Source organism: Eublepharis macularius, chromosome 3, assembly GCF_028583425.1.
Source record: "Eublepharis macularius isolate TG4126 chromosome 3, MPM_Emac_v1.0, whole genome shotgun sequence".
NCBI lineage: Eukaryota > Metazoa > Chordata > Lepidosauria > Squamata > Eublepharidae > Eublepharis > Eublepharis macularius.
The window spans coordinates 186,205,584-186,226,569 of record NC_072792.1 but is presented as its reverse complement, the minus strand read 5'-3'; the positions used below and the strand labels follow the sequence as shown (position 1 = coordinate 186,226,569).

At 48.7% G+C, this 20,986-nt stretch overlaps 1 protein-coding gene across 2 annotated transcripts in view; it reads right to left on the bottom strand.

Annotated features, from left to right (window-relative positions):
• The window catches only part of PDE2A (phosphodiesterase 2A), a 334,282-nt gene that overhangs the window by 146,260 nt on the left and 167,036 nt on the right, over positions 1–20,986 (bottom strand). The window lies entirely within an intron of this gene.

The following is a 20,986-nucleotide window of genomic DNA, read 5'->3' as shown; positions in this document are numbered from 1 at the left end:
AGCTGGGTTTGATTCCACACTCCTCCGCTTGAAGCCAACTGGCTAACCTTGGCTCAGTCACAGCTCTTCCAGAGCTCTCTCAGCCTCACCTACCTTACAGGGTGATTGTTGTGGGGATAATAGAAAATCATAGAATCATAGAATCATAAGAGTCGGAAGGGGCCATACAGACCATCTAGTCCAACCCCCTGCCCAGTGCAGGATCAGCCTAAAGCATCTCTGACAAGTATTCCTCCAGCCTCTTCTTGAAAACTGCCAGTGAAGGGGAGCTCACCACACCTCCCTAGGCAGCTGATTCCACCTTTGAACTACTCTGACCGTGAAAAGTTTTTCCTAATATCCAGCCGCTACCTTTGTGCATGTAATTTAAGCCCATTGCTTTGGGTCCTACCCTCTGCTGCCAACTGGAACAGCTCCCTGCCCTCCTCCAAATGACAGCCTTTCAAATATTTAAAGAGAGCAATCATGTCCCCCCTCAACCTCCTCTTCTCCAAACTAAACATTCCCAAGGCCCTCAGCCTTTCCTCGTAGGGCTCAGTCTCTGGACCCCTGATCATCCTCATCGCTCTCCTCTGCACCCTCTCGATTTTGTCCACATCCTTTTTGAAGTGAGGCCTCCAGAACTGCACACAATACTCCAGGTGTGGCCTGACCAAGGCAGTATAGAGAGGGGCTATGACCTCCTGCGATTTCGATGCTATGGCCCCTTTGATACAACCCAGGATTGAATTAGCCTTTTTTGCCACCGCATCACACTGACTGCTCATATTCAGTTTACAGTCCACTCTTACCCCAAGATCCCTTTCACATATACTACTGCCCAGAAGTGTATCCCCCATCCAGTATTTGTGCTTCTCATTTTTGTGGCCCAGATGTAATACTGTGCACTTGTCTTTGTTGAATTGCATCCTATTCACAGCTGCCCACTTCTCCAGAGTATTCAGGTCTTGTTGAATTTTAATTCTATCTTCTTGGGTGTTTGCTACCCCTCCCAATTTGGTATCATCAGCAAATTTAATGAGCAGCCCTTCCACTCCTTCATCCAGATCATTGATAAAAATATTGAAAAGTACCGGGCCCAAAACCGAGCCCTGCGGCACCCCACTGGACACCTCCCTCCAATCTGATGAAACGCCTTTGACCACCACTCTTTGGGTGCAGTCCTCCAACCAGTTCCCTATCCACCGAACTGTCCTATAGTCTACTCCACAGTCTTCCAGTTTGCCCATCAGAATATCATGTATAATATAATAATAACATACTTTGTAAACTGCTCTGAGTGGGTGTTAAGTTGTCTTGAAGGGAAGTATATACATTGAATGTTATTGTTGTTGTTATTTTACTGGAGCAAGTCAAGAAAGGAGGTCTTTGAATCTTCTCGCTGCCAAGCGCAAGACTTTTATGAAGATGGTCACATAGGGAAGTAGTATGTTGGCAAAGTATAAGTGATTATTTTGTAACTGACTCTGGTAAAATTCTCCTAGGAGACTTCATGACAGACTTTGCTGTCAAGCGGCCCAGAAAGTCATTCTCAAAGTGGCTCACACCCAACCAACACCCACCGCATTTTGGAACGTGACTGTTGCTGGTGCTACAGCATGGATGGCAGGCATTGCCCTGCAGCAAAGACCAGGATCTCCATGTGTCATTGGCGCACCTCGGGACCAGCCCCCACACTGCATCGAACATCGTTTCCTTTCTTTCAAGCATGTGACTCACAGGCAGGGCTTTTTTTCAGCTGGAACACAGTGGAACGGAATTCCGGAACCTCTTGAAAATGGTCACATGGCCGGTGGCCCCGCCCCCTGATCTCCAGACAGAAGGGAGTTTAGATTGCCCTCTGCGCCACAGCACGGAGGGCAATCTAAACTCCCCTCTGTCTGGAGATCAGGGGGTGCGGCCACCGTCCATCTGACCATTGTCGCCAAGGGTGATTTAAACTTTAAAAACTCCCCCCTTGTTCCAGCTGACCCAGAGTGACGTCATTGTGCGGTTCTGAGTTCCACCACCTCTTTTCCCAGAAAAAAAGCCCTGCTTACAGGTAAATGTGTGAACTGGCTTCCAGCACAATGCAAAAAAGTTGGCTGCCTTGGATCTAGTCTGTGCTGGCTCATTCATCCATAAAGACCCGGAGCCCTTAAGTGACAAATTTCTGTAGTCACTAAGCAATGAATGGAAGCATGTGAGCCACCGTCTCACAGGGTATGGCTCAATGGCAAATATGTTACAGCTTAAGCACGGGTGCCACTCAAAGCGGCGATTATTGCAGTTCAACCTGTTGTGTGCAGTAACAGCTGTTCCCAATGCAGATGGCTCTGCTTGCCATGGCACAAATACTCAACATGTATCAGCATCTGTCTGCAAATTTTAGCAAACAGATGCTTAATGGACAACACATCCAACTACTGGACAACACATCCAACTACTTTGTCAGATTGCACAGGGAAGCCATTGAAATTCATAAGCATAAGCACAATTTCAACAGGAAAGAAGAGACTTGAAGAATGAATAGAGCATGGTGTACAGCACCAGGCTAACAAAATACTCTACATCTTACAATAGCCCTGCAGATAAAATTAGCATATCAAGCACCAATCCATATGCAAACAGTGAAGCTTCCCCTCAGTAGCATTCCACACCCTGGTAAACTCTTACAGGATGACTCAGCCCAAACCCACCTTCCTGAGTAGATATAAATGACCTGCCAACATCTTCTCCACACTGTGACACTGAGAGATCTCTGTCTTTCGGTGCTACACCTCTGAAGATTCCAGTCACAGCTGCTGGCGAAACGTCAGGAACTACAATGCCAAGACCATGGCCATACAGCCTGGAAAATCGACAACAACTAAAGATGCTTAATGAACAATAGCCACTGAGTGTGGTTGCTAAGCTTTATGCTGGGAAGAAGACAGCCATGTTACAGGCACAGGCTATTGATGGGCGAATTCCCCATAAATGTTTAGCAAGAAATGATTTAGAAAATGGATCTGAATAAAGAAGATATGCACCAAAGAAAGGGCTGTTTAGTTGAACATCTTATGGTGACCCTGTAGGGTTTTCAAGGCAAGAGACGAGCAGAGGTGGTTTGCCATTGCCTGCCTCTTCATAGTCACCCTAGACTTCCTCGGCGGTACACCATTCAAGCACTAAGCAGGGATCAGGCTACCCAGATCTGATGGGATCAGGCTACCCTGGGTTTATCCAAGTCAGGGCATTGGTGATGTAACTCATCAAAATCTTTGCCACGTTCATGCAGGGTGAACATTAAAGGGCTTCGGTACATATGGACTGCACCTTCAAAGCAGCTAGTAAAGAAAGACAAAAAGGAAAGGGGAGGAGGGAACTTAACTCAAAAACATGAATTAAGAATCAGAAAGGTTAAAGAAAGCCCAAATCAAAGGGCCAGGTATTAAAAGTAGTAAATCAATATACAAAAATATATCAATACACAAAAATGCATGTACTTGTTACAAGATAATATCAAAACTATTGCAGACCTAAATACAGCGTCAGTTCTGCTTAAAATCATACAAACAACTCAAACCAGAACCTTTTGCGACACTGATCAGATGCGTTTTGGCCATATGGTCTTCTTTGGTGGTCAAGTACAGTTATTACACAGATCCAGAGGAGTTAGCCGTGTTAGTCTGCAGTAGCAAAACAGCAAAGAGTCCGGTAGCACCATTAAGACTAACCAACTTTATTGTAGCATAAGCTTTCGAGAGCCACAGCTCTCTGCGTCAGATGAGTTACACGGTAACTCTAGACAACGCCATAATAAATAAATATAATTAATACAGGACCAACATTAGCAATTAGTCACGGCAGAGACGTGCTCAGAAAACTTCATTTGCAATCACTTTCTGCCCTACTCAGGGACACGTGTCTTGAGTGGGGATTCAATTGTGTACCTTCCTGTTGTAGTCCAAGAAGAATTAATGTTAAATGCCGCCTGGAGTAACGTAGTGGTGTGTGACGCCCACCGATAGAGGCCACTAAACCTTCTGAGTCGGAGGAGAACTTCTGGAGAAACTGATGCTCAGCTCCTGATGTTTTCAGCTGGACACATTTGCACTCTTGCTGCCCGTAACTAACACATTTCGACACCGTCACTTCCACAGACTCACTGGCAGTAGTAACAATGAGTTCTGAGGTTGATGAGCAGGGCTGGATTGAGGAGGGGCTGGGGGGGGTAGTCTGTCCCCGGCACCACCAGGGAGGGGGCGCCGGGAGCAGCTGCCAGCTGCTGGAGCGCACAGGCAGCAGCATGGGCAGCCTCACAGCCCCCTGTGCTGCCTTTCGCCTGCCCCGCGGGACAGGGGGCGGCCGGCTTGCCGTGCACCCCCTGTCCTGCAGGGCAGGCAAAGGGCAGTGTGGCCGCCCATGCCATTCACCTGATCCGTAGGAGAGGGGGCAGCCGGCCGCCCCCTGTCTTGTGGGGCAGGAACATGGCACGGGCGGCCTTGCAGCCCCCTGCGCTGCCTTTCGCCTGCCCAGTGGGACAGGGGGCGGCCGGCTTGCCGTGCACCCCCTGTCCTGCAGGGCAGGCAAAGGGCAGTGTGGCCGCCCATGCCATTCACCTGATCCGTAGGAGAGGGGGCAGCCGGCCGCCCCCTGTCTTGTGGGGCAGGAACATGGCACAGGCGGCCTTGCAGCCCCCTGTGCTGCCTTTCGCCTGCCCAGTGCAACAGGGGGCGGCCGGCTTGCCGTGCACCCCCTGTCCTGCAGGGCAGGCAAAGGGCAGTGTGGCCGCCCATGCCATTCACCTGATCCGTAGGAGAGGGGGCAGCCGGCCGCCCCCTGTCTTGTGGGGCAGGAACATGGCACGGGCGGCCTTGCAGCCCCCTGCGCTGCCTTTCGCCTGCCCAGTGGGACAGGGGGCGGCCGGCTTGCCGTGCACCCCCTGTCCTGCAGGGCAGGCAAAGGGCAGTGTGGCCGCCCATGCCATTCACCTGATCCGTAGGAGAGGGGGCAGCCGGCCGCCCCTTGTCTTGTGGGGCAGGAACATGGCACGGGCGGCCTTGCAGCCCCCTGCGCTGCCTTTCGCCTGCCCAGTGGGACAGGGGGCGGCCGGCTTGCCACGCACCCCCTGTCCTGCAGGGCAGGCAAAGGGAAGTGTGGCCGCCCATGCCATTCGCCTGCTCTGTAGGAGAGGGGGCAGCTGGCCACCCCCTGTCCTGTGGGGCAGGCACATGGCGCAGGCGGCCTTGCAGCCCCCTGCGCTGCCTTTTGCCTGCCCCGCGGGACAGGTGGTGTGCGGCAAGTCGGCCGCCTCCTGTCCCATGGGGCAGGCGAAAGGCAGCGCGGGGGGCTGCAAGGCTGCCCGCGGCATTCGCCTGTGGAGAAGTGAATGGCGCGGGCGGCTTTCCAGCCCCGCACGCTGCCTCTGACGCCCTGCGTGATGACGTCACCCAAATGATGTCATCACGCTGCGCCAGGAGTGTGCGCGCGCGAGGCCCAGGCGCCGGCAGCCCTAGATCCGGCCCTGTTGATGAGTAAAAGCCCTCACTCAAACTTGCCCCCTCTCCCTCCAAGGTGGTTTCTTTTCATTATTAGGACTGAAGGCTTTAATCAAGATATGTGTGCAATTAATGAATTGAGCTTTAATTCAATAAATGGGAAAAATCAGGTGGGAGATGATTTTCAAGAGAGGTGAAGGTGCTTTGAATGAGGGAACGATGACCATAGCACCTACGGTATGTACGTTTTCACCTCTCGTAATCAGGTTTGAGGCGTTTGGGTCCTTTTCCCAAGGCTGTTTGATCAGAGGTGAAAGTGACTGGAAGAAATCCTCCCTCAAATTACTTTCAAATCTCTTAAAAACCAGCACTGGTGAGAAATATCCCACCTTTCCACCACCGCCACCATCCGATTGATATACCACCCTTCAGGACAATTTAACATCTACTCAGAACAGTTTACAGTTTACAAAGTATGTTATTATTATCCCGACAATCACCCTATGAGGTGGGTGGGGCTGAGAGAGCTCTGAGAGAGCTGTGACTGACCCAAAGTCACCCAGCGGGCCTCAAGCGGAAGAGTGGGGCATCAAACTCCTCCAGTTTGGTGTAGGAGAGCCAGGTTGGTATAGTGGTTAAGAGCAGGGGACTCTAATCTGGAGAGCCAGGTTGATTCCCCACTCCGCTGGAAGCCAGCAGGGTGACTTTGGGTCAGTCACAGCTCTCTCAGAGCTCTCTCAGCCCGACCTACCTCACAGGATGATTGTTGTGGAGATAATAATAACATACTTTGTAAACCGCTCTGAGTGGGTGTTAAGTCATCCTGGTGGTATATAAATCAAATATTATTATATTACTGTAAACTTGGTTCTCCAGATTAGACTCCCGCCGCCCTTAACCACTCTACCAAACTGGCCAAGGAGCACAGAGCGCCATACTTCGCTTCTCCCCCTGCTCTGCTATTTTATATTCACAACAACCCTTTGAGGAAAGGTTGGGCTGAGAATGATCCAGGGACTGAGGAGGGATTTGAACTCAGGTCATTCCCTCCACATTCAAGGCCCAGGGCCTGCGTCTCACTGGCTCGCAAAGATACGGAAATCATTACTTAATGAATATTGTACTGACAGATTTCCTTTCTTAACACCAGAGGGGTTTTTTTTTTAAAAAAAATCTTTGCATTTAAGAAAATTGGACACTTCTATTCAGCATTCTCAAAGGAATGAAGAGTTGCAATATGGAAATGTATGCAAATTAAGTTAATTAAATCTATTCGTTGGTTCAGGGCCAGATTGAAAGATCTTTGATTGGCAGGTAGCCAGTCCATACTAATCATTTCTACAACATCTTGAAGGAACGTCAGTCAGTGTATTAAAGACAGAACTGTCAAGAGAGAGGAGCAAAATTCTGAAAAGGAGAGCTGAGGAGTTGTGGGGTGATGGCGTGAAAAATATGAGAAGGTGGTGCAAAGGTGGGGATTGGCCATGGGAATGGGATGGTGGAAAGAGCTGGAGAACAAAAGTCCAAGACTAGCTGTCTTTCTACATGGGACATTTGAAGAACTTGGGCTTGGAGAAGCAACGTTAGCTGGGAAGGGTAGTTTAAAAAGACAGCTGGCAGCTGGGCAAAGGCTTTGCAGTACACTGGAGCTGTGTGAAGGGGCTGTGAAATGCCACAAGGGAAACTTCAGCCCATTATAACTTCTCCAGTCCAAGCCCGGCTCTGGAAGGCAGTTTCAGCCCATTTCCATTCCTGGCTGCCCTCTGGTTGGTTTCCCACACAGTTTTAGACTGGAGAGGTGAAATTGACAGTGTCTTCAGGGGTGAAATTGACAAACCCTCTGAGGAGTGATCTTCGCCAGCTCTGTCTTTTTAAACTACGCTTCTCGGCGAACACGGCATCTCTCTACACTTGACGAACGTGCACCAAGGCATCTCATGTAGAGAGACTGTAGCACACAGCTCAAGGACAGACATGGGCTGCACTCTGCTCTCTACCGGTGGGTGCCACATCTGCTAAGGATGTTCTTGGCTGCGCTGTGACAGCTACTGCTTGGGTAATCTTGCCTGACGAACTTCCTGCTTCCGGCCCTGTGGCTTCAGACCAACATCTTCAGACCAGCATCTCTATCTAGACCAACATCCTTTTTTCCAACTGAGCCAACTGAGCTTCCTGTATAGCCACAAGCAAGGCGCAACAACAACAAACTTCCCCTGTTGTTTCACCTCTCCCTTGCAATTCATATCCACAGGTATGCTGCTCTTTAACAGGGAGGTTCCATGAAGTTATCAAAGCTAATGGTATTGGCAGACCTCTCCATGCACTTCCAATTTCATTTTGAGTCTGATTTTGATTTTCATTGTGGTCATTCACTTTTCACATACACACACAAACACATAAAATGTGCTAAATTTTAATGCTTGACTGGTTAATGATTGTTGGTTTTAATACTATCAGACATTTGGTGCACTTTATTGCTGCTGTTCTGTTTAACTCAAGATGGGTAGCCGTGTTAGTCGGTCTGTAGCAGGAGAAAAGAGCAAGCGTCCAGTAGCACCTATAAGACTAACAACATTTGTGGAAGGGTAGGAGCTTTCGTGAGTCACAGCTCACTTCTTCAGCTCAGTTCTGTTTAACTGTTCTTTTTATCTCATTGAATTGCAATTTTTTATGATGGCTTGTTTGTTTTAGTGATTATTTTAACTAGAGCTTGGCGGCTGTCTTGGAACCTGCCATGCTGAGAAGATCAAGTATAAATACGTATAAACACTAATAAATGGTGAATTTGTCCCTTCCTTCAAACCCCTCAGTGCCAATGATCACCCTAAGGCTTGTAGCAGTGAGCTACAAGCATGAATTATGCCTGATGTTTATTCAGCTGCTGACTCCAGTTGGGGAATGCCCCTTCCAAGTCAGATTTGGGTATCGCCACCTGTGGCCACCTTGACAGCAGTTTGGATTCAAAGGTGCCTCTTAAGTAGAGATGGGCACAAACCGGGAAAAAAATGAACCATGCAGTTCGTGGTTTGTCAAATTTCATGAATCATAAACCACGAACTTTCATGAACCTGCCCCTGGTTCACGAACCGGTTCGTTTAGATCATCAAAATGGCACATTCAGGTCAGAAAATCACTGCTTCCGGGTCAGCAGAAGGTCACTTCCTGGCCAGCAGAAGTTCACTTCCGGGTCAGCAGAAGGAGCCGCTGGCTCACGAACCACGAACTGGCCTGGTTCATGCTTGATTTTGGTTCGTATTTCGGTTCGTGCCCATCTCTACTCTTAAGCCCTGGCCCCAAAGGATGGCATCAGGCACACCTCCAACACCTGCTCATTATCCCTGCGGAAACCAGCCGGGCAATTATCCTTTCTTTCCTGCGCACTCTCCCCAAACTGCAATTCAGGGACGACTGGCTGACAAAAGACTAACGTTCGTTCTGATCTTGGATGGTTGAAAAGGATTAATTAAAATACAAGCACACGCAAAGCCCCTTGCTTGCAGCAGCTTAGCAAGAACTGTATTGTGTAAAGTCAGATTCTTCTTTGCTTTTCCACTGCTGTAAAGGTCTGGGAACAATAAACTCTGATGACTGTTGACAGGATCCCACCTTCTCATTATCCTGAACAGCAAGAAGTGGGACAGAAAACAGGCCAAAAGGCAGCCTAACTTCCCTCCGACAAGAGCGCCCAGCGACAGAACACAGAGATACGGCGTTTGTGAGGCTGAAGCTCACTGGCTGACCTTGGGCCAGTCATTTTCTCTCAGCCTAGCCTACGTCACAGGGTTGTTGTGAAAAGGAGAAGAGAACCACGGAAGCGATCCCGAGTTCCTTGCAGGAAGGGCGGAATGGAAATGTAGTAGATTTTCATACTCAGGTTTTAACTGAGAACCATGTTGTTATTTATTTTTATTTATTTATGTCATTTATAGTCCACCATTCTCACTGAGACTCAAGGCGGATTATGCAGTATGAGATTAGTACAATCCGTATCATGTACATTTCCATACAGTATCAAGAATATTTCCATAAACAAAACCATAGGGTTCATAGATACAAGTTTAAAAAGACACAGCATTAGCAAGAATCCAATACAAAGTAGAAGAAAATACTGAAACGGAACATAATCACATCTAGGACTGACATTAGACAACATAAAGCAAACATAAAGCACAGGTAGTACACAGGAGTACATATTTAAAGCAACTGATAATATGTAAGGCAACATAGTGGTGAAGTCTATGGTCCTTAACTCATTAGTGAAGCACCTGAGACCCCCTCCCTACAATACAGCCCTCCCATTTGAGTAAAAAGCCTTTTTGAATAGTTCGGTTTTGCATCATTTGTGGAAAGCCAGGAGAGACAATCATTTAGCTATTGTTAGGAGGCAAAGATGTCAGTTTTGCCCCAGGGAACATTTTGCCCTATAAGTGGGCTTCCCAGCTGTGTGCTGTGTGCTCATGATCTGAATTCATATACCCACCCTCAACTTTGCTTGAGCCTTCTCCTTCTCCCCAGGAAATGCTAGTCCTTTGGCTGCTGCTCCCACGGACCTCTCCTCTTCAAGACTAATTATCATCACCCTCCCTGAACTGCTTTCTCTCATTTTCCTCCCTGATTTTCTTAGCTAGTATTATATGTGTGCTGTGTGTATTTGTATTTTCAGCTGGAACGCGGTGGAACGGAGTTCTGGCAACTCTTGAAAATGGTCACATGGCTGGTGGCCCCGCCCCCTGATCTCCAGCATGTGTGCACTTTGCGTGCACGCATGTAGTACCAGGGGCACCACCTTCTGCCAGGAGTTGCCCCGTGCTGGCAACCCACTGAGTTCTACCACCTCTTTTCCCAGAAAAAAAGCCCTGGTTGTAGGGTATCAAGAACAAGGGAAGGAGACATTGGAGGCACCATGGAACTTGGCTTGCTGGCTCGAGTCACTGAACGCTCTTTGTTCTGCAAGAACAATCCAAAACAGCCAAGGTGAACTGCAAGCTGAGCTTGGATCTGGTAGACTCGGCCTCAAATGCATTTAAATCATTTAAAGCCCACATTCTCAGCCCCTCCTGGAGGCAGTTTCTAATTAAGAAATATCAGTAAGACAGATGGACAAGCAAAGAATAAGAATAGCATTTAGATCGATAGAAGAACCAAACAGCCGTCAAGGCTTTTCCTCGAACGCTGGCTGCAGCACCACCGATTTTGCAAAGCCAACTTTGAGCTTCCATCCTCCCACCGGAGCAGGGGAGCAGCACGGCGGTGCTTTGCATGCACAAAGCCCCAAGGCCAGTTTGAAGACTCTCCAGTCAGAGAACCTCAAGGAACAGGGCTGGGGAAGAAGGGCACGGCTGAATAAAACAGAGAGCGTCCCCCATTCGGTGAAGGGGAGCAAGATCGGCAACTGGAGGGCCAAATCCCACCCTTGAATGATATCATCCCCTGGGGCACGAGGACAAAGGGAGAGGGGTACCTCATTGGACAAGGTTAAGGGGATTGGACCCTCCCCTGTTAATTCTACAGGCGGGATGATGGCGGGGAGGCAGGTCTTCTCTGCTGCAAAGGCACAAACAAGCTGACCTTCGGCCTTCGGCCTCTTTAGAGCAAAGGCTTCTTAAAATCGAATGCTTGCTGACTGCAGAGACTGCTGAGCCATTCAGTCCCCTCTTCCCCATCCCCTGGTCCCCTGCCTTTATTTTCTGTCATCCCAAATTCCAGTCTTATAATTCTACAACGAGAAGCATGCACAGTTTGCGTGGATTCCATTTGCATACCCTTCCCCCATGACCAGCATGCTGGAGTTCATTGATAAAACACTGCACAGAGAGAGAGAGAGAGAGAGAGAGAGAGAGAGAGAGAGAGAGAGAGAGAGAGAGAACGATGTGCTTGCACTTCTTTATGATTTCCTCCAGATTCTTTTCCCGCTGCGCACATGTGCTCCTGAGCACTGGTAAACAGCTCACAAAAAAGGCTCGGGATACAGTCAGAGGTATGATCACATCAAGATTACTTTTTGGTAACATGTGAAGGAAGGGAGAGACAGATGCATACGGAGGAGCTGAAAGTTGCACACAGCGGCACATACATCACCTGGACACGAAAAATGCACAAACGATGGAGCATTCCTAAAGCACTGGCTCCATTCTGGAAACAAGACCAGACCTTTTGAAACTCCAGAATCCAGGGAAAACTTGGGATGAGTTACACTGATTTGTAACATCTATTCCAAGAAAGAAATCTTTTTATTTTTTACTTTAAAAAATATTTTAATTATATAATGGCATAAGTGATCCTCTATTTCAATGCAGGGACAAAGAAAGAAACAAAGAAGAAGCAGAAATTTCCAAGTGCCGGACGGAACAGTTCATCCGCGGTCAAAGCAAAAGGAATTTCCATTCTTCTTCTTCGTGCTTGCTGGGCAAGAAGCGACTACCAACACTGTGGCCAAGCCCAAAATAACCCCAAGACCAATCAGGCCCACCGCACTGGCCACAGTCTCTTTCACCTGGTCACTCACTCCTCGCTGTGCCATACCGCAACCTGGTAACAAAATGCTCACCGTTCTGGCTGGCCACTCGCCAGCTAACTTCCTTTCCCAACATTAATTCTGCTTCCTGGACAATTTTGCTTGCAGGCAGCGGCTTATATTTCTGATCGTATTTGCTGTTGACCTGGCAGGCATCACTTCTAGCAATCTCCCACAAGAGTTCCTACTTCACCACCGCCTTCTCAGACAGGGCGGACATGATGCTAGAGATGCTTCCCTGCACTGCTGTGGGCGCCAGGTGAATCACATGACCAGAACCGACATAAGAAACTTACGACTGGCCACCAGAAGTGAAAAATCAGAGGGTGCAGGTATGGGCGCATGGATCTCATGTCATGGATTCTGTATTAGGTATGTGTGCATGTGTCATGTGATGTCAAGTCACTTCTGACCTATGGCAGCCCTAGGAATGAAAGACCTCCGAAACGTCCTATCATGAACAACCTTGCTCCGATCTCGCGAACTGGAGGCTGCGGCTTCCTTGATTGATCCCGGCCATCACTGCCACCACATCCCAAAGACCCCCGAATCTCTCAAAGGTGAGTGGAGCGAGGTTATCTAATCTATGGTTGTTGTGGGTTTTCCGGGCTGTATTGCCGTGGTCTTGGCATTGCAGTTCCTGACGTTTCGCCAGCCGCTGTGGCTGGCATCTTCAGAGGTGTAGCACCAACTGTGACTGTGACACTGAGAGATCTCTGTCTTTCGGTGCTACACCTCTGAAGATGCCAGCCACAGTGGCTGGCGAAACGTCAGGAACTACAATGCCAAGACCACGGCTATACAGCCCGGAAAACCCACAACAACCATCGTTCTCCAGCCGTGAAAGCCTTCGACAACACATCGTTATCTAATCTTTCAGCAAGCACTTTGGTGAGGTTTTTCAAATCTCCATTTTATTTTTTAGTTGTATGATATATAGGATACGGGATTATCACAGGCATGCTTACATACCTACTGCTACTGTGGGGGGAGAATTACTCTTAAAACAGACACATGCAGGGCTTTTTTTCAGCCATAACACCCCTGACTGGCATTCCGGTACCTCTTAAAAATACCCACATGGCTGGGCATTTTTAAGAATTTTTAAAATGGCTGTTTCGGCCACTTTGGGCCTGTTTTGGCCTAATTCAGGCCTGAAACAGCCAGGATCAGGCCACTGCCGGGCGCAAGAGGGTTCCCTCGTGTAGCAGCGGCCCAATGCTGGCTGATTCGGGCCCAATCCTGGCCGATTCGGGCCCGATCCAGGCCGTTTGGGGCCTATTTTGGCCATTTGGGGCCTGTTTCAGCCCAACTGGGACCCGAAACAGCCAGGATCAGGCCACTGCTGGGTGAGGGAGGGTTCATGTCATGTATGCCAGTGTACATGCCATGATTGTATTCTGCATTTTGTACTGATCATTGCTGTTTGCCAAAGTTATGTACTGCATTCTGTATACTCATATGAGAGTATCTTACTGCTGCTGACGTTAATTGCAGGACAGCCAGGGGCCCCCTCCATTATCAGTTGAAAATACATACTTTCCGTTCTCCAGCAAGTGTCCTTGAGAAGAGCTGCTAGCAGCAAACATCGTAACTTTCCCAGAGACGGGGATATTTCCTTTGTACTTCATGTAGTCTAAACTACTACTGTGTTCCCATGCAACCTCTTCGGGGTTTCGCGCAAGAATGCCAACGGACCCGGGAGGGCGGGAAGTTTTCCCATAATAGCCAGACCTTTGTTTGAATTGTCACTTCTGCCCATTTCTGCACCTTCGGATGGACACCTGTACTGTATGGATCTCAATAAAGCTGCTTCAATCGGAACACCTGCGTGTTAACTGTGGAGGGCTTGAGGGACACGACTGCCAGGGACTGACAGTTCCCCCATCCAGCAGCAGTCTGATCCTGGCCGATTCAGGCCCAATCCAGACCGTTTTGGGCCCATTTCAGCCTTTTGGGGCCCATTTTGGCCCAATTCCGGCCCAAAAGAGCCCGGATTGGGCCGCTGTTGGACAGGGGAGTGCTCTCCCACAAGGCAGCGGCGGGTTCCAGGCTGATTTGGGCCTGGAATCGAGCCCTCTGTGGAGTGCAGGAGTGCTCCCAGGGCAGCCACAGCCTGTGTGATGATGTCACTTCCCAGAAGTGATGTCATTGCATGGCCTTGGGAGCATGCACATACAAATTGTGCACACGTATAGTACTCAGTGAGTTCCACCACCTCTTTTCCCAGAAAAAAAAACCCTGATGTGAGATGCACTGATAGGCATGCTAGCTGCCTGAAATACCACATCATCCCAGCCCCAGATGTCTGGTGGTGGGTATGACTCCATGGCGATGAAATAGCCTTTTGCATGGGTTCATATTAGAGCAAAACACCCTCCCATTAGGAAAGATTCCAGTAGCACCGTTAAGACTAACCAACTTCATTGTCGCATAAGCTTTCGTGACGAAGAGCGCTGTGGCTCTCGAAAGCTTATGCGACAATAAAGTTGGTTAGTCTTAAAAGTGCTACTGGACTCTTTACTATTTTGCAACTACAGACTAACACAGCTAACTTCTCTGGATCCATAACCATTAGGAGGGGTGTCACATAGCACCTTTAAGCAGCAAGCAAGATTGGATGCAGCTACTGTCAGGCACTCCACATGAGGCCGCCTCTATTCTTAAACTTCCACTAGTCCAGAATGCAGGAACAAAACTATCGGTTGGCATAAGAGCCAAGCTAGAAGTGACGAATTACACTTGCATGGCAAGTGAACATACTCACGTGTATTCCTCCCTGTTCACTTGCCGTTCACTTGCCATTCACTTGCACTCCACTCGATCTCTATGTGAGTCTTCACATGTATTCCTCCCTGTTCACTTGCACTCCACTTGCACTCCCCTCGATCATTACGTGGGTCTTCACGTGTATTCCTCCATGTTCACTTGCACTCCACTTGCACTCCACTCAATCAATACGTGAGTCTTCACATGTATTCCTCCCTGTTCACTTGCACGCCACTCGATCACTACATGAGTCTTCACGTGTATTCCTCCCTGTTCACTTGCACTCCACTTGCACGCCACTCGATCACTACGTGAGTCTTCACATGTATTCCTCCCTGTTCACCTGCATTCCACTTGCACTCCACTCGATCACCATCATTGAGTGAAGCTCAAGTGGAGCACAAGTGAACAGGGAGGAATACACTCGAGTCTGTTCACTTGCCATGCAAGTGTAATTCGTCAGTTCTAGCTTGGCTCTAAGTTAATTGGAACATTCCTTGCCCATTCTGGGAGAGCATCACTGGCTTTCAATTTATTTTTGGGCACAATTCGAAGAGTTGCTCCTGGCTTGGAAAATTAAGAATGGTTTTCGACTAGAGTCTTGGAAAGATCATCTGCTCCCAAACCTGCCTGGCTGTTAAGATCATCTACAGAGATGCTTCTCCCGGAACCCTCCACCTTCTGAGATAAGGTGGGGGCCACCATGAACAGGCCCTTCTCCTTTGTGGAAAAGAGGTCTCTGGAAGGCAGTTAGCTGTGATAGCTTAATGGAACCTCCATGCTCAGAGGCAGCAGTTGCTGGTCTGTTGGAGCGACCGCTGGCTTCATGCCTTCATGCTCTACATGTGTGTTTCCCATCTGGCTAAGCACAGGATGTTCAGTGGGACAGACCCCTGGACTGATCCAGCAAGGCTCTTCCGATATGCCTTAGCCAGTGCTGTCAACCTCGAGCACTTAACAAGACTGAAAGGTGTTCCCACTGCTTGTGTTTTCTAATCTCCCTGGCCACATCGGCAAGCAATTTTCCCATTCACAAGAGGCGCACAATTCCTGGGCCCCCTCCTCCCCTGTAAAAAGGGCAGCCTGATTCCGGCCAGCCAGAACAACCCATAGGGCAGCTGGCCACAATTTACTGGGCCAGCGCTACCATCTCTCCAGAGGCATGGCTGCCCACACCAGCAAGCAGAGGAGCGGAGCGCAGGGCTGAGATTAAGCCTTAATAGACTCTCAGAGGGGGCGGGGGTGGGTGGGCACAAGATGTTGTTATTATCCCTCTGCATTAATGCTGTAAGGCTGGGAGATTAAGAACACAATAGCTTGGGAAAGCAGTAGGGATCTAGCATTGTTCGCTGCTGCGCTATCGGGAAAGAGGGAGGGCGTGCGAAGGCGATTAGCAAAATGTCAGAAAGAATGATTTCATGTTCCAGAATGAGTAACAGCACATCAAAGCAGTGTGCCCACTGGGCAGACATGGACAGGGAGGGAGGCGAAGTGGCACAAACCACATCTTCTGGAAACTTCCAAGGTGACCTCCGCTCTTCTGCCACCCTGGACTGGAGGAACAAACATGAATTGCCATCAGCTCAGTTCACGGGGTCTGTCCAGCTCTGCACAGTCTAATCTGATTGGTAGCCACATGCCAAGGTCTTGGGCAGACATTCCTAGCCCTGCCGCCTAAAACCCTTTGAGCTGCAGAACCAGAAACTAGATGGTGGCATGAAGCACCAATGTTTTGTGAATGGACCAGAGCTGGGGAGACCCAAGAACAAGTCCCCAACAAGCCCAAAGATCCCTGGTCGAATTTGAGCTAGGATTAGCCCAATCTATTCATTGCAGGGGGGGCAGGGCGGGGACTGAATTGATAAAAGGGGGAAGGGGATTGGGAACGCTTCCCCCTCCTGGGCTCCTCCCAATTCCTCTAGGAGCTGCTGGAAGGGAGGGAGGGAGAGAGAGAGAGAGAAGGAAGGAAGGAAGGAAGAGAAGGAAGGAAGAGAGGGAGAAGGAAGAAAAGAAGGAAGAAAAGAAGGAAGGAAGGAAGAGAGGGAGAAGGAAGGAAGGAAATGAAGGAAGGAAGGAAGGAAGACGGAAGGAAGAGAAGGAAGGAAGAGAAGGAAGGAAGAAAGAAAGAGAAGGAAGAGAAGGAAGGAAGGAGGGAAGAGAGAAGAGAGGGAGAATAAAGGAAGGAAGGAACGCACTGGCAAATGGGTCCTGCTTGTGCATCTCTAAAGCAAGACAAGCTTCTCATGATGAATTTCGAGGTCTTCCAGAGGGTGAGCAGAGGTCTCATGCCACCTTAAAGACTTAACAAACATGTAAGGTTTTATGAATCAGCCCATTTTATCAGATGCACAAAGTTACTGCTGCAGCAGATGGACACAGCTACCCCTCTGGAGTTGTCCATCACAGAAAAAACTTGGAAAACTCAGACTGGTGGGCTTAACTGCAAAGTGGTGCCCCAGAGAATGAGGGGCTTGCGGCAGAGTCAAATGAGCCCAAAAAAGCTACTGGGTGGAGAATGAACTCGCCTTGTGGTTTCTTTGGGCTCTTTCCAAGCCGATCAGCCCAGACATTCATCCTCTCACAAGAGCAGAGTGTTTGTCCCAGGAGATCCAAGTTCAAATCCGTTCTTAACGGGGAGCAACCCTGGCTACACCCAGCCATGTGTAAACTGGCAATAACAGCAAACTACTTCCTAGGCTTGATGCGAGCAAACCTTGTAGCCAGCCCTGAGGACAGCGAGGGCCATTGACTTTACAGTTCCCCCACTGAGGAGTCTTTGCTGATGCGCTTTTCTGCAGGGAGTGCTTGGACAGAGGAGGGGAAGCACAGAGGGACGGGGTGAAATAAGCAAGAAGGGAGAAGTCAGAGCGTGCTTGAAGGAGCATTGTGGCTTTTTCATGGTTGAGTCGGCCCAGTAATGAATTTCCACACTCGAGAGTATCGTTCCGGGACATTCCTAGTAGTACATTTGCAAGTGTGGTTGTTACATGGAGACTCGAGGGACAAGACAGATGGGGAGGAGAGGTGGAGGAAGGGGAGGAGGCAAAGATCCGTATCAATGAAGTGGTAGCACTGGAGCCCCAGTGGGTCGTAGAGCTTGTTCCCGATCAGCCATTTGTTTCAGAAGAACTCTTTTCAGAGGCCTCTACACTAGATGCTTGTTGCAGGCTTCATTCAGATGGTTAGTTGGTGAAGAGAATGAGCCAGGAAGTCATCCAGTTCAAACTGTTTTCCCCTGCCCTGCCCCAAGCACATCACACACCCCAGACATAAGACTGTTGGGTTTAGATTTACTCCAAGTTCTCTCGCTGTCCAAATTGCGTGCTTGAACCAGCTGTGGTGGGTTCCTTGCCCATAAACTGGGTATGGGATCTTGTGGAGTCACTTTAGAGGCGGCACTTTCTGCCACTCACAATGGCCGTTTCCACACGTCTTACCTGCCTGTGGAACATCATGCGATAGACCCGGAAGACACCATCTTCTTGCGCAAAATCCCACCAGGAAGACATTGTTATCCGGGAGCTTTGCACAATTTTGTGCAAAGCTCCCGGATAATAGCGTCTTCCTGCTGCAATTTTGTGCAAGAAGACGGTGTCTTCCAGGTCTTCATGCAAAGTTCCACAGGCAGGTAAGATGTGTGGAAACGGCCAATGTCTCCCTCTGACGCACAGGGCCTCTTACACCAGTGAGATTCTAAACTGTGGTTTAATTCTGGTTTTAAAAGGTAAAGGTAGTCCCCTGTGCAAGCACAGAATGCAGATTTTCGGTTAAGCGACACGCTGGAATTTGTTAAAAGTGGCCAGGTTGGGCACTTGCATCACAGAACAAACAAGGAAGTCCTCATTCTTTGCTCAGGGCACGAGAGGGGGATAGAAGAAGATTTTTGAGTCTCGTTCCCGCACTAAAAAGGCCATGACTTCTTGGCCATCTAAATGCAACCAAAGCCACTTCAGCCTTTGTCCCGTCATTCCATATCCTTCTGGAGACCACAGGTCGGAAAGAGAATAAGGACCTGCTTGTACCACCATCTTGGGCAAGGTAGAGCTTCCTTCCCAGCACTGAGCACGCCAGCTTTGGCTTTCGGCCATGAGCAAGTTGGCCACTGGCAGGTTTCCCAACCCGGCTCATGTGTTTACAAGCTAATTAGCTGGCCAAACACCTAATCAGGAATATCCTCGCAGAGCACTCATTAGCCCAGGAAGGGTCTGAGCTGTGGTGCCAAAGCGGTCTGCTCTGATCCAGCCAGCTGAACTCCTATTCTCTGCACGGCTGATGGATCAAAGCGAAACCTTTTGCGAGGTCCATTTCAGTTGCTTGATGGCTCAGCTCTAAGACGGGGCAAGCGGCCTTTGTAAGTGTGGCTCACCACAGACAAGTGCCAACAAGAAAGCCTTTTCAGGCCCTACAAAGGACCCTATGATAGCAGGGATGCAGGATTTCTTTCTCCTTTTCTCCTTGGTGAAGGAAACGACTGTCAGACAATTAAAGAATCTGTACCAGATGCATCGTCTGGATTTTAGACTGCATACTGGTGGCTTGGACAGGCTGGTCTGTGGCCCTTGTGGGTGGACTGAGGGAGGATTTGAAGATGAAGAGACAATTGGGGCAGAAGAAAAGGAATCCTTAATAATTGTACAACCCCTGTGTGTTTCACGTGCGGCTTTGTCAGAGGGAATCTTCCAGATTCTATTAAACAGATTCTTCCAGATTCTACTGAACAGAATCTGGAAGATTCCCTGCATATACAGGAATGGAACTAAATGGAATCTGGAAGATTCCCTGTATATATGGGAAAGGAACTAAACAGAATCTGGAAGATTCCCTGTATATATGGGAAAGGAACTAAATAGAATCTGGAAGATTCCCTGTAAGTACGGGAACAGAACTAAATAGAATCTGAAAGATTCCCCGTATGTACGGGAACAGAACTAAACAGAATCTGGACGATTCCCCGTATGTATGAGAACGGAATTAAACAGAATCTGGAAGATTCCCCGTATGTATGAGAACGGAACGTAACAGAATCTGGAAGATTCCCCGTATGTATGGGAACGGAATTAAACAGAATCTGGAAGATTCCCTGTATGTATGAGAACGGAATTAAACAGAATCTGGAAGATTCCCCGTATGTATGAGAACGGAATTAAACAGAATCTGGAAGATTCCCTGTATGTATGGGAACAGAACTAAATAGAATCTGGAAGATTCCCCGTATGTACGGGAACAGAACTAAACAGAATCTGGAAGATTCCCCGTATGTACGGGAACAGAACTAAACAGAATCTGGAAGATTCCCCGTATGTATGGGAACAGAACTAAACAGAATCTGGAAGATTCCCCGTATGTACGGGAACAGAACGCAACAGAATCTGGAAGATTCCCTGTATGTATGGGAACGGAATTAAACAGAATCTGGAAGATTCCCCGTATGTATGGGAACAGAACTCAACAGAATCTGGAAGATTCCCCATGATGAAGCTGCACACGAAACGCATACGGGCTGTACAGTTATTAAAGATCCCTTTTCTTCTGCACCAATTGTCTCTTCATCTTTGTTTTGCCTTGATGCAGCCTCCCTTCTTCATTGATTACCGATGGAGGATTTGAACATACAAAGCTGTCTTCCACCCAGTCAGAAGCCATGGGTACATTTGCAGTGCTGCCCCAAGTGCGAAGCCTATCGAAGTCCATGGGCTGAGAATGGTGGGACTCTGCTCAGTCAGGACTGCACCATTAACCTAGAACTGGATACTCAGAAGCACAGCACCTTCCCAAGCTTTCCCCAGGAACTGCTACTTAATATCAGGTGATGCTGCGGATTCACCCAGGGTCCTCTGTGTGCAAACCGTCACAAAGCCACGGCCTCTCCCTGAAACTCCCTAGGCCTTAAGAGAAAAAATAAGAATAGGAGCTTCCAGGGGTGCCTCAGAAACGTGTTTTAAGCTGCTTTTATTTAAAGCGTGAATATCTGCACTCTCAGCCAAGGAGGAGAAGAGCTCCCAAGGCAGCATCCCATACACAGCAATAAAGCCCTTTCATCCAGCCACTCAAACGGTCTAAGAAAACCCATGCGGAAATAATAAATCAAAAATCATCTGCCTTAAAAGGCTTTCCGAAGACCCGCATCCTTAAAAACTGGGACAGGAGAAACGGTACAAACAAAATGAAACAAACAAGCAAAACAAAACAAGACACACAAAGACAAGTTCATTCACAGGCAAATGGACACTGGGAAGTTGAG